The sequence below is a fragment of the Piliocolobus tephrosceles genome, chromosome 5, assembly GCF_002776525.5.
Source record: "Piliocolobus tephrosceles isolate RC106 chromosome 5, ASM277652v3, whole genome shotgun sequence".
In the NCBI taxonomy this organism is placed as follows: Eukaryota; Metazoa; Chordata; class Mammalia; order Primates; family Cercopithecidae; genus Piliocolobus; species Piliocolobus tephrosceles.
Window position 1 is genome coordinate 135,180,372 of NC_045438.1, and position 11,618 is coordinate 135,191,989.

The window sequence follows — 11,618 nt, forward strand, 5'->3', positions numbered from 1 at the left end:
TACTTGGGAAGCTGAGGTGGGAGAATCACCTGAGGCCAGGGAGATTGAGGAGGCTGCAGTGAGCCATGATTATGCCACTGCACTCCAGTCTGGGCAACAGAGTGAGATCCTGTCTTAAAAAAAAAAAAAAATCTGTTGAAGTTCCTTATGCACCCTTCTCCAAGTACATTCTCTCCCTCCAGAGACAACCACGAACCTGATTTGGGTGGGTTTCATTTCATGCAGGTTTTTATGTTTGTATCACATTTCAATGTGTCCATAAACAATGTATGATATCACTTTGCAAGGTCTTATATTTTGTATAAATGTTATCACCCTGTGTGCATCCTTTGATACATAACTACTGTATGATAGTCTACTTCCTGACCACATCACAATTACTTTATCCATTTTGCTGGTGACAGGTCTCAGATAAAGACTTATCAAGGTTTTGCTATTGCAGCAACGTTGCAATAAACGTTCTTGTCTCCTTATGCACAGACATGCATGTCTGTAGGGCAGTGTTGTTCAAACTATGGATTGAGGCCCATTAATACGTTAGGAAATCAACTTAGTGGGTGAAGATCAGCATTTATTTTTTTTTTTTTAGACAGAGTCTAGCTCTGTCGCCCAGGCTGGAGCACAGTGGCTTGATCTCGGCTCACTGCAAGTTCCGCCTCCCGGGTTCACACCATTCTCCTGCCTCAGCCTCCCGAGTAGCTGGGACTACAGGCGCCCGCCACCACGCCTGGCTAATTCTTTATATTTTTAGTAGAGACGGGGTTTCACCATGTTAGCCAGGATGGTCTCCATCTCCTGCCGTCGTGATACGCCTGCCTTGCCCTCCCAAAGTGCTGGGATTACAGGCGTGAGCCACCGTGCCTGGCCAAGATCAGCATTTTTAAAACTCAAAACTGACTAGGAAATCTCAATGTTTGTAACACATCATCAGGGTAACTAGTAAGGTGAAAGTTGTCTGTTGTGTGGCATGTGTGCTGTGGGTCACGATATAGTTCTTATTGAGGATACCTGTCAAAAAGCCTGAAAAGCCCTGCTCTAGAGTAAAAATTTAGTACAATTGCTGGATTACAGGGAAGGTGCACTGTCAACCTCCAAGGAGTTGCCAAATTATTCTCCAACTTGGATGTCCTAATTTACCCTCTTGCCAGCTACATGGGAATGTGCCCACTGAACCGTGTCCCCACCAACAGACTTTTTAACATGAGATTTCTTTATTCCCCCACTATCAGAGAACATATCATGGGCCGTCTTGGATTGAAACATTCTGTTCTTTCTGGGCTCCCTGAGCCAACTGTGAGCTAGATGAAGGAAGCTGTGTCCATTTCACTTTGTGTCTCCAGACCAAGTCAGGAAAATAGTAAGTGCTTGCTTGGCAGGGTGCAGTGGCTCACACCTGTAATCCCAGCACTTTGGGAGGCCGAGGTGGGTGGATCACTTGAGGTCAAGAGCTCAAGATCAACCTGGCAAACATGGTGAAACCCCGTCTCTACTAAAAATACAAAAATTGGCCGGCGGGGTGGCTCACGCCTGTAATCATAGCACTTTGGGAGGCCGAGGCAGGTGGATCACCTGAGGTCAGGAGATGGAGACCATCCTGGCTAACATGGTGAAACCCTATCTCTACTAAAAATACAAAAAATTAGCCAGGCATGGTGGTGGGCGCCTGTAGTCCCAGCTACTCTGGAGGCTGAGGCAGGAGAATGGCATGAACTCAGGAGGCGGAGCTTGCAGTGAGCCGAGATCAAGCCACTGCACTCCAGCCTGGGCGGACAGAGCAAGACTCTGTCTCGAATAAATAAATAAATAAATAAATAAAATACAAAAAGTAGGCTGGGTGTGGTGGCTCACGCCTGAAATCCCAGCACTTTGGGAGGCTGAGGCGGGTGGATCACTTGAGGTCAAGAGTTTGAGACCAATCTGGCCAACATGGTGAAACCCTGTCTCTACTAAAAATACAAAAATTAGCTGGGCATGGTGACGGGTGCCTGTAGTCCCAGCTACTCGGGAGGCTGAAGCAGGAGAATCACCTGAACCCGGGAAGCAGAGGTTGCAGTGAGCCAAAATCATGCCATTGCATTCCAGCCTGGGGACAAGAGCAAAATTCCGTCTCAAAAAAAAAATAAAAAGAAAAAGAAAAGAGTAAGTGCTTAATAAATCTGTGTGGAGGCCGGGCGCGGTGGCTCAAGCCTGTAATCCCAGCACTTTGGGAGGCCGAGACGGGCGGATTCCGAGGTCAGGAGATCGAGACCATCCTGGCTAACACGGTGAAACCTCGTCTCTACTAAAAATGCAAAAAAATTAGCCAGCCGTGGCGGCGAGCGCTTGTAGTCCCAGCTACTTGGGAGGCTGAGGCAGGAGAATGGCGTGAACCCGGGAGGCGGAGCTTGCAGTGAGCCGGGATCGCACCACTGCACTCCAGCCTGGGCGACTGAGCAAGACTCCGTCTCAAAATAAATAAATAAATAAATAAATAAATAAATAAATAAAATAAAATAAAATAAAATAAAATAAATCTGTGTGGAATTGAACTGTCAAGGAAAGAGAGGTGGGGAAAGTATATACACTATACCAGGAGATACATACACAAGGAGACTGTGGGAGCCCCAGCTTGGGGTGTCACGTGCCTGGGTCCCCTGGGTGGGGAACACAGAGCTTCCAGAGATGCTCTAAGGAATTGGGAAGAACTGATGGGCTGCACCTCTTCTGAGTGGCTTGAGTGGAATGCTGTTAAGCTGGGGCCAACTTCAGGTCACCATCATCCCCTTCATGACCAATCTGCCCAGCCCAGGCCCCAACCTCAATGGCTGGGTATCTCCTAGCTCCTACTAGCCCCACCTCCCAAAGGGAATAAGAACATCTGATCAGGATTCCCAGGAAGCCAGTGATTTTAAGGGTCTCTGCGTGGGAGGTCTGGGGGCCAGAGACTGGTGAAAGGATCACTTTTTACCCTATCTCTTTTTAAAACTTTTTTTTTTTTTTTGAGACGGAGTTTCACTCTTGTTGCCCAGGCTGGAGTGCAACGGCATGATTTTGGCTCACTGCAACCTCTGCCTGCTGGGTTCAAGCAATTCTCCTACCTCAGCCTCCCAAGTAGCTGGGATTACAGGCATGCACCACCAAGCCCAGCTAATTTTTTGTATTTTTAGCAGAGATGAGGTTTCAGCATGTTGGCCAGGCTGGTCTCGAACTCCTGACCTCAGGTGATCCACCTGCCTCGGCCTCCCAAAGTGCTGGGATTACAGGTGTGAGCCACCGCGCCCGGCTTTAAAACTTTTACATTTCAGACTATGTGGCTGCATAACCTATAACCAAAAATAGATACAAATAAAAATGTTCAAAGCATTACCCCCAAGTTCCAAGTGTCAGCAGAACACCCCCAGGAAACTCCCCTCCTACACTCTGCATCCACCCTGGGCCTGAGAAGGCAAGGAAAGGAAGGCGGGCAGTGCCCAGACCTTCTCCCTGACTCAGAAGAGGACACTGGGGCCAAGGAAGGCGACTGGGATCTGGGGAGGGGCAAGCAGCTCTGAACCTAGGTGTCCTCCACCAATGTCCTTCTTTCTCTTCCACCTTCTAGAGACTTGCTCTCAGCTCTGCTGTGTGGCTTTGCACAAGCATCAGACCTCTCTAAGTCTCAGCGTCTGCCTCATTGTAAACAGCATTCATGTCACCTTCCCAGATTCCACCCTTGGCTCTGACTGTTCTTTAAGCTCTGACTGGCCCTCTCTGACTGTAATAGGGAGGCATAGGAGAGCAGCTAGCTGTGCAGACAGATAGTCTCGTGCTTGGGGGCAGATAACAGGGAGTTCTCAAGGGCTCCTCTGACCCTCAGTGCTGATTTGACAACAGGGCCAAGTGGGGTGGGGCGAGGCCGGGCCAGAAGGGCTGACTCAGTGTAGCAGCCATCCGGCTGGGTCACCCGCCACGGGTGGGGTGCCAATCCAGGCCCGCTGGGGTTCCCAGAGAATTCCTTCCCCATGCCATAAGCTGCCCTGGGCAGGCACCCCAGCCCAGAGTAACCATTTAGCCACAGCCAGGGAGAGTATACAGGGCTTCCTGCCCCAGGAGCCTACACTCAGACACACACACCCCCCCCATACATTTTCACACTCATGCACCAACACTTTCACTCACATACTGTCATCCACATATTCAGACACAGTGGCACACCCGACTTCTTGGGAAGGCTAGAAAGGAGACAGAACTTGTTCTGTTTTCCTCACCCCCACCCCCATGCCCCAGTCATCAATGCCACATCTATTTCTTTCAGATATTTGCTAACCACCTACCACATGCAAGGGACTGGAGGAATGCAGCCAGCTAACTCCAACATGTGGTCCTAGCCTGGTGAAACAAAAGATGAAAGCCAGCCGCTGCCGAGATTCCCACCAGCCACAGAAGAAAGCCTGCCACCTGCCCTCTTCTGGTGTTGGCCTTGGAATAAGCCCCCTAGTGCTGGAGTCCTGAAACCAAGGGGCCTCTACTCCAGGTCTTCCCCAGGCTGACACTCAATTACTAGGTGCCCCCTCCTCCTCTCCCCTGAGAGGATAGGTCATAGGGTAGGTAACCTGTGACATCTCCCAGGGCAACTTCACAGTTACAGTGAAAAACAAGTCCTGGGCTGGGTGTGGTGGCTCACACCTGTAATCCCAGCACTTTGGGAGGCTGAGGTGGGTGGATCACAAGGTCAGGAGTTCAAGACCAGCCATGGCCAGCAGTCCCATCTCTACTAAAAATACAAAAATTAGCCAGGTGTGGTGGCGGGAGCCTGTAATCCCATCTACTCAGGAGGCTGAGGCAGAGAATTGTTTGAACCCAGGAGGCAGAGGTTGCAGTGAGCCAAGATTGCTCCACTGCACTCCAGTCTGGGCGACAGAGCGAGATTCTGTCAAAAAAAAAAAGAGAAAGAAAGAAAGAGAGAGAGAGGAGAGAAGGAAGGAAGGAAGGAAGGAAGGAAGGAAGGAAGGAAGGAAGGAAGGAAGGAAAAGAAAGAAAAGAAAAGAAAGATAAGACAAGTTCTGGAGCAAAATTTCTGGAGTCCTAGCTCCAGCCACTAACTGGGTAGAGAAGCTCCCAGCCTCTCTGGCTCTCCATTTCCTTCTATGTAAATAAAAATGTAGACCTGTATCCGCCAGGTCCTGGCAGGAAGCTGGCAACACATCCCCAACAGGTGATTAAAGAGAGGTTAGTGGACTGGCACGGTGACTCACACCTGTGATCCCAGCACTTTGGGAGGCCAAAGCAGGTGGATGACTTGAGGTCAGGAGTTCGAGACCAGCCTGACCAACATAGTGAAAACCTGTCTCTAACTAAAAATACACAAATCAGCCAGGTGTGGTGCCGCACGCCTGTAGTCCCAGCTACTAGGGATGCTGAGGCACAAGAATCATGTGAACCCGGGAGGCAGAGGTTGCAATGAGCCAAGATCGTACCACTGCACTGCAGCCTGGGTGACAGAGTGAGACTCTGTCTCAAAAAAAAAAAAGGTTAGTGAATGCATGGACTTGCAGAGGTGTGGGCACCTAGGGTAGTGCAGCACCCTGGAGCAGGCAACTGCAGGAAGCTGTTACCACTCAGGCCTGAAAAGGCCAAGGAGGGAAATACAGCCTTCCGGAGGGCAAGGCCCAGACACTGCCAGCCTGGGGGGAAGTGGGGACCTGATGGAACAGATACACCCACCTCTCTCTCCTCCACCCTCCAGTCTCTTACCAATGCCTCCCATTGGCACAGCTTAATGGAAAACCAGAGGGCAAGGGAGCTGGGTGATTCAGGCCACAAAGGTCAGCCTCTTGGGGCACACAGCCAGGGCAGAAGAGTGGGCAGAGCAGCTGGAGGGGCAGATGGAAATATCTAGCATAAGTAACTACTTTGTGAAACACCTAGCTCAGTCAACAAATACGATCTGTAATTGTCATTATTTGCCTAGACCTGAGGATTCTAAAAAAAAAAGACAAGTGCGTGTAGATCTAAAGGAATGACCATCTAACGGTAGAATTTTGTTTTGTATGGATGACCAAGAACAGGACATGTATAAGGCAAGATTTTATCAAGATCTCCACAAATCAAGACTTCAAGTCCCCTTGCCTGTTTAGTAATCAGTTTTTGAGTGCCTGTTACACCGGCTGGCTAGGAGGAGGAAGCTGGGGGGCTGGGCCGAGCTGCCAAGCCCCCTGCGTTCTGAGTCTCAGTTGGGAGTGGCGGGGATTACAGTGGAAGCTAATTACAGTTCTGAGTTGCCCTCTGAGGTCATCCCATCCTGAAGCCCAGGTTGGCATCTGGCAGGAGCTCCCAAGGAGAGGGGATGGCCTCTGGCCATTCCTCCTGTCTCCAGACTCTGGAGGGGGACCCTGTACCAGGAGAGAAGCAGTGCAGGTCTCTGTGAATGTGCCCAGGCCTTGGCACCTCACCTGCCAACAAGAAAGGTGGGTTGGGAGGGGAAGCATCAGCCCTGTGATCCTGTTGGGAAAGGAGAGCAGCATGGAAAACTTCCCCGGGGGCAGGGCCAGGCAGGAAGGAGCAGGCTTTGTCTGAAAGAGATAGAGGTGAAAAGCATGACGTCAAGTCCACCTGGGCTAGTCCTGGCCTCTAGCCACACCCCACCCCACCTTGGCAGGACTAAGGCCCTCCCAGCCAGTTCTCGCCCTGGCTGCCCAGCCAAAGCTGGGAACGGATGAAATAGAGGGGTTCATCCACTTTACAGGACTTGCTCCCGCGCCGGGTTTGTCAGCCTCTGTTTCCGAATCATTCAGAAGGAAAAGGTCATGCATCCAGGGCTGTGCCTTCCGAGGGGGCACGGAGGGGTCACAACTGAGGCTCCAGAGTGGAGAGGGAGAGAAAGGCCTGCTGTTTGTAGGAGCTGAGCAGACACTGGGGCCCTTGTCCTGGCGCAGCGGGGGAGGCTGCTGGCCAGATGTAGAGCAGGCCTGGCCTGAGCAATCGGCCTCTTCCTCCCACAGCCCCACCAGCTGCTGGGCCAGCCTAAGAACAGAGGAGACCTGACTGAGGTCTGCAGGAGTGCAGCCCCCAACCCCTTGCCAGGCACCAGAATGCAGAGACAACTAGGGCTCTCAGAAGCATCCCCAGGCGCTGAATGCAGTGCTGCCTTCCTGAGGCCCTGGCGCTGCAAAAATCCTCAGAGTCTGGCCTTCAAAGTTGGGCAGGTTTTCTCTGGAAGGGGCTCTCCAGTTTGTGGTTGACCAAACCCAGCCTCTAACTTTCGAGGCAAGCAGTCTGGTGTGGAGGGCTGCATTCAGCCACTTGACAAATATTTATTGAGTCTGTGCTGTGTGCCAACTGCTGTACAGGATGCTGGGGTACTATAGTGACCCCAAGTAGACACAGCCCTGCCCTTGTGGAATTCAAGCTTGGGTACAGGTCTGAATCACTTACCTAAATTATACTGAACTTTGCCATGTGCTGTGAGAGAGTGGGGTGTGGTGATATAAGACTGGAGCTCTCCCAAGCGAGGCTAGAGCAGTAGGGGATGGGTGGGGAGGCAGGGAGAGGCAGGAGGGATTCCCTGAGGAAGTGACACTTGAAAACTGACATTCCAAGCATTGAGGAATGGAAAGTGCAAAGGCACAGTGGCAGGAAGGAACACAGTGAATATGCTCCAGGAAGGAGCAAGCAGCGCAGCTGTAATGGAGCAGGAGGGGCCCCAGCAAGAGATGAGGCTGAGGTCAGGCAGGACTTGGAATCACAGGAAGGGATTGGTCTTTGTCTTAAGCAATGAGAAGCCATGGAGGGCTTTTGCCTGGGAGGACTGGCTTGTAGCTGGGTTTTGAAGCCCACTCCCAGTGTCTGAGTGCAGCACTGCTGGGAGGGGCTGCCACAGGGTCCAGGCGGCAGGTGCCGGGGCTGGGGGAAACAGGAAGGGAGAGAAGCGGACAGATTCAAGGGATTCAAGAGCAAATTATAGCGGTCCTTGAAGATGACAGGATATGGAGGGTGAGGGTGACTTTTCTGCCCTCTGGGGCCCCTAGACTGAGGAGGTGATGGGGCATGTCACAGTGTAGGAACTGACAGAACCAGACAGGCTGTCATGCTTGGGGAGGTGGCTTTCATTCTCTCTCCATACCTGCTTCCCCTCCCCAGCCTCCCAAGGGCTTTGGGACAGGCAGGGCATCCACCTGGTTCACAGGAAGATTCTAACCTCCTGAGTCCACATTGTGACCAGGCCAGACGCTCCTAGAATCCCGGGCAGGGAAGGAGTCCAGTGGCCGAATCATCCTACTGATTAGCTGATGCACATGGCCAGCCAGCCAGCATCCTGCTCCTTTCTGACCCTTATCCAGGGTGGGTGGGACTCCTGGGAGAGCAACTCCGAAGAAAGCCCTGCGCTGGCTGCCCACAGATTGCTCTTTTTCTTTTTAATTAAGAGACTTTACTTTTGCAGAACAGTGTTAGGTTTACAGAAAAATTGAGCAGATAATACAGAGTTGTCATATACCCTCCTCACCCTCTCACAGATTCCCCTATGATTACCCTGGTGCTCTGGTGTGATATGTGTGTTACAACTATGGAACCAATATTGATACATTAGCATTAACTAAACGCCACAGTTTGCATGAGGGCTCATTTTTCATTTTGTGCAGTTCCATGGCTTCTGAAAAATGTGCAATGTCATGCATCCATTGTTACAGTATGCAGACAGCTTCACCACTCCAGGAGAGCAATTCCAGAGGAAACCAGCCAGGTACTCTCAATCCATAGACTGCACCCCACCCTCCCAGGCAACGCTACCCTGCTACCCTCACCACGGTGGAGAGCAGCCATCATGGAGACACCAGATGAGTGAGGAAATTGAGGCTCAGAGATGTTATTTCATTTGTTCATGATCACACAGCCAGTAGTAGCAAAGCTTGGGACCCTGGGTTCATTTGTGTTCTTCTAAAGCCGACCTTGAGGCCAGGACTTGGGAATAGTGGTTTATTTGGGAGAAGATCCTGGGCAGCACAAGTCTGGTTGGCACGGGGGCTCTAGCCTTCTGGTGACATTCTCAAGGACTGTGCCCTGCAGCTTCAGGTTGTCCCACCAAGGGGCGGGAGAGCTAAGGTGAGGAGCAGGTTGTTTACCCACTAACTCCTGTGCTTCTTGGTTGAGGGTAGTACTGGGGACATTCATCCCAGCCTTCCCATGTCCCTGTGGAAAGGGAGGAGGCCCAGGACAGAGAAGCAGCCTAGCAGAGCCCGTGGAAGGACTCGGAGGGCGCTGAAGGCCAACCTAGGTCCTCTGCTTTTTCCTGCGCATCTCCAATCACTCATTCATCCTATAGACCCTCAGTGGGCGCCTGCAGCATGCCAGCCCTGTGCAGGGCTCATTTCACAGGAAACACTGGGATCCCTGTCACTTTGCTGTGGGAAGCAGCAAAGTGTAGAACCTCAGGGTCCCTGCAAGGGGGTGCCCAGGGATGGAAGGGCCTGTGATCAGTCTCCTTGAGCTCCAAAGGTGGTTCCCAGAAGACAGAGATGGATTCCTGCCAAGCACTGTGCCCGCTCAGCTGGGTCCCTGGGTGAACCAACCCTGAAGAACCATTGCGCCAGCAGTCTCCTCTCCCCTCCCAGCCAAAGCAGGGGCATGAGGCGGAGGACTCCCCAAGGGCTTTGGTGCCCCTGGTTGCCATGACCCCCAGTTGCAACCCCGCTCCTGACTCCCTGCAAACCTGTGATAGACATGGATTGGGCCAAGCTGAGCATCAGCAGCTCCTTCCTGTGGTCGGCACTGCTGTCATTCTATGCTCTATTTCAAAATGTAGCCACTCCCAAGAGTGACCCCAGCACACCAGCAGCTCTCTGTGTTTGTCCAGAGTTGGCTGGGAGAACTGAGAGGAAAACTACCCAGGGCAAGGCACGTGGAGGAAGACTCAGAAAGGAGGAACAAATAACCAACCGTCGCCAACACCCGAAGCCCACCCCTAGGTGGCGCCATGGTGCTTGGGTGTGTTGGTGCTTAGTCTTAACTCGTTCTAGTCCCCATTTTACAGATGAGGAAACTGAGGCTTACCAAGCTGTTGGGTCTTGCTGCTGATCAAACAGCTAATGGATCATTCCCATGCTCCAGATGGGGAATGGAAACTCAGCTGTTTAACAGGTTGGTGAAGGCTGTACAGCCAGCAAGGCATCCTCATTTTTCACATAAAGAAAGCTCAGGGAGGTGAAGGGGTTTGCTGAATGTCACAAGCTAATAAGTGACGGAGCTGTGACTTAAACTTGGGTCTGCTTGTTGCCAAGGCCTGTAGGCGTCAACTCCATGCTACAGAAGGGCCACAGCTGGGGAATCTGAGAGGAGAATCTCTTTTCATTGAGGAGTTATGCCCAGACAAAGGCAGAGCAGCCCGGCAGAGGACCCCTCACAGACGCTGCCCTGAATACTTCCCCAGCAGTAGCTGGGAGGAGCCTCGAAGTTGGGATAGGGACTTCACCAAGGCCTGTCTCCAGCCTCCACCTGCAGCTGCCTCCAAGATCTTCTCTGATTCCACCTTCCAGTGGGGGCCCCTGGCCCACTGCCTCCATCTTGAGCCAGACAAGCCTTTGAACCCAGGGTGAGTTTTCACTGGCACCACAGTCTGTGGACCACACACAGGCTCTACCTGCCCTGCTTCCAGCCAGCTCCAGTGCCAATCACTGAGATTCATTAGCTCTCTCTTTGCCCCACAGACAAAATGCACAGCAGGAAGCTAAGAGGTTAGACAGCAGGGAGGACTTCCAGGTTGTCGGGAATGGAGATGTGAAGACTGGGTGACAGAGGTTGTGACGTTCTCTGAAAAAGGAAAATGCAGGAATGCAGCCTGCCTGACTAAAATCCCAAGTTCAGGGACTCCAGACTCATTAACCTTTTTTTTTTTTTTGGCCTTTCCAGCTCTCTCCCTTCAGGGCCTGGGTGCTGGGATGGGGAACTGGAAGGCTGCCTTTGGAACCTGTTCAGACCTCCAACCAGGACCACACCCGACAGCTCACATTGTTCCCATTCATAGTCAATAATAATTACCATTTAGTGAACACTTACTACAGGCTCTTTATGTCTATATTAACTCACTTAATCCCTAAATGGCCCTATGTGAGGGGTACTATTTTTAGGCCTACTTGACAGATGAGAAAACTGAGGCCCCCAAGGCCCTCCACAGGACTCTTCGTCTTGCCAACATCTGCCCATCCTTCAAGGCTCAGCTTAAATGTCTCCCTTCCTGAAAGGTCATGCCAAGGACCTCTAGCCTCTCTCTTTTCTGCTCTCCACAATGCAGTCAGTGCTTAGGGACCACCCCTGTTGTGGGCCTAGGCTCTTCAGGCCAATCTGCCACTGCCTAACTCTTTTTTTTTTTTTTTTTTGAGACAGAGTCTTGCTCTGTCACTCAGGCTGGAGTGCAGTGGCATGATCTTGGCTCACTGCAACCTCCACCTCCCAGGTTCAAGTGATTCTCCTGCCTCAGCCTCCCAAGTAGCTGGGATTACAGGCACCCACTACTGTGCCCAGCTAATTTTTGTATTTTTAGTAGAGATGGGGTTTCACCATCTTGGCCAGGCTGGTCTCGAACTCCTGACCTTGTGATCCACCCTCCTCGGCCTCCCAAAGTGCTGGGATTACAGGTGTGAGCCACCACACCCGGCCAGCATAGCTCTTAA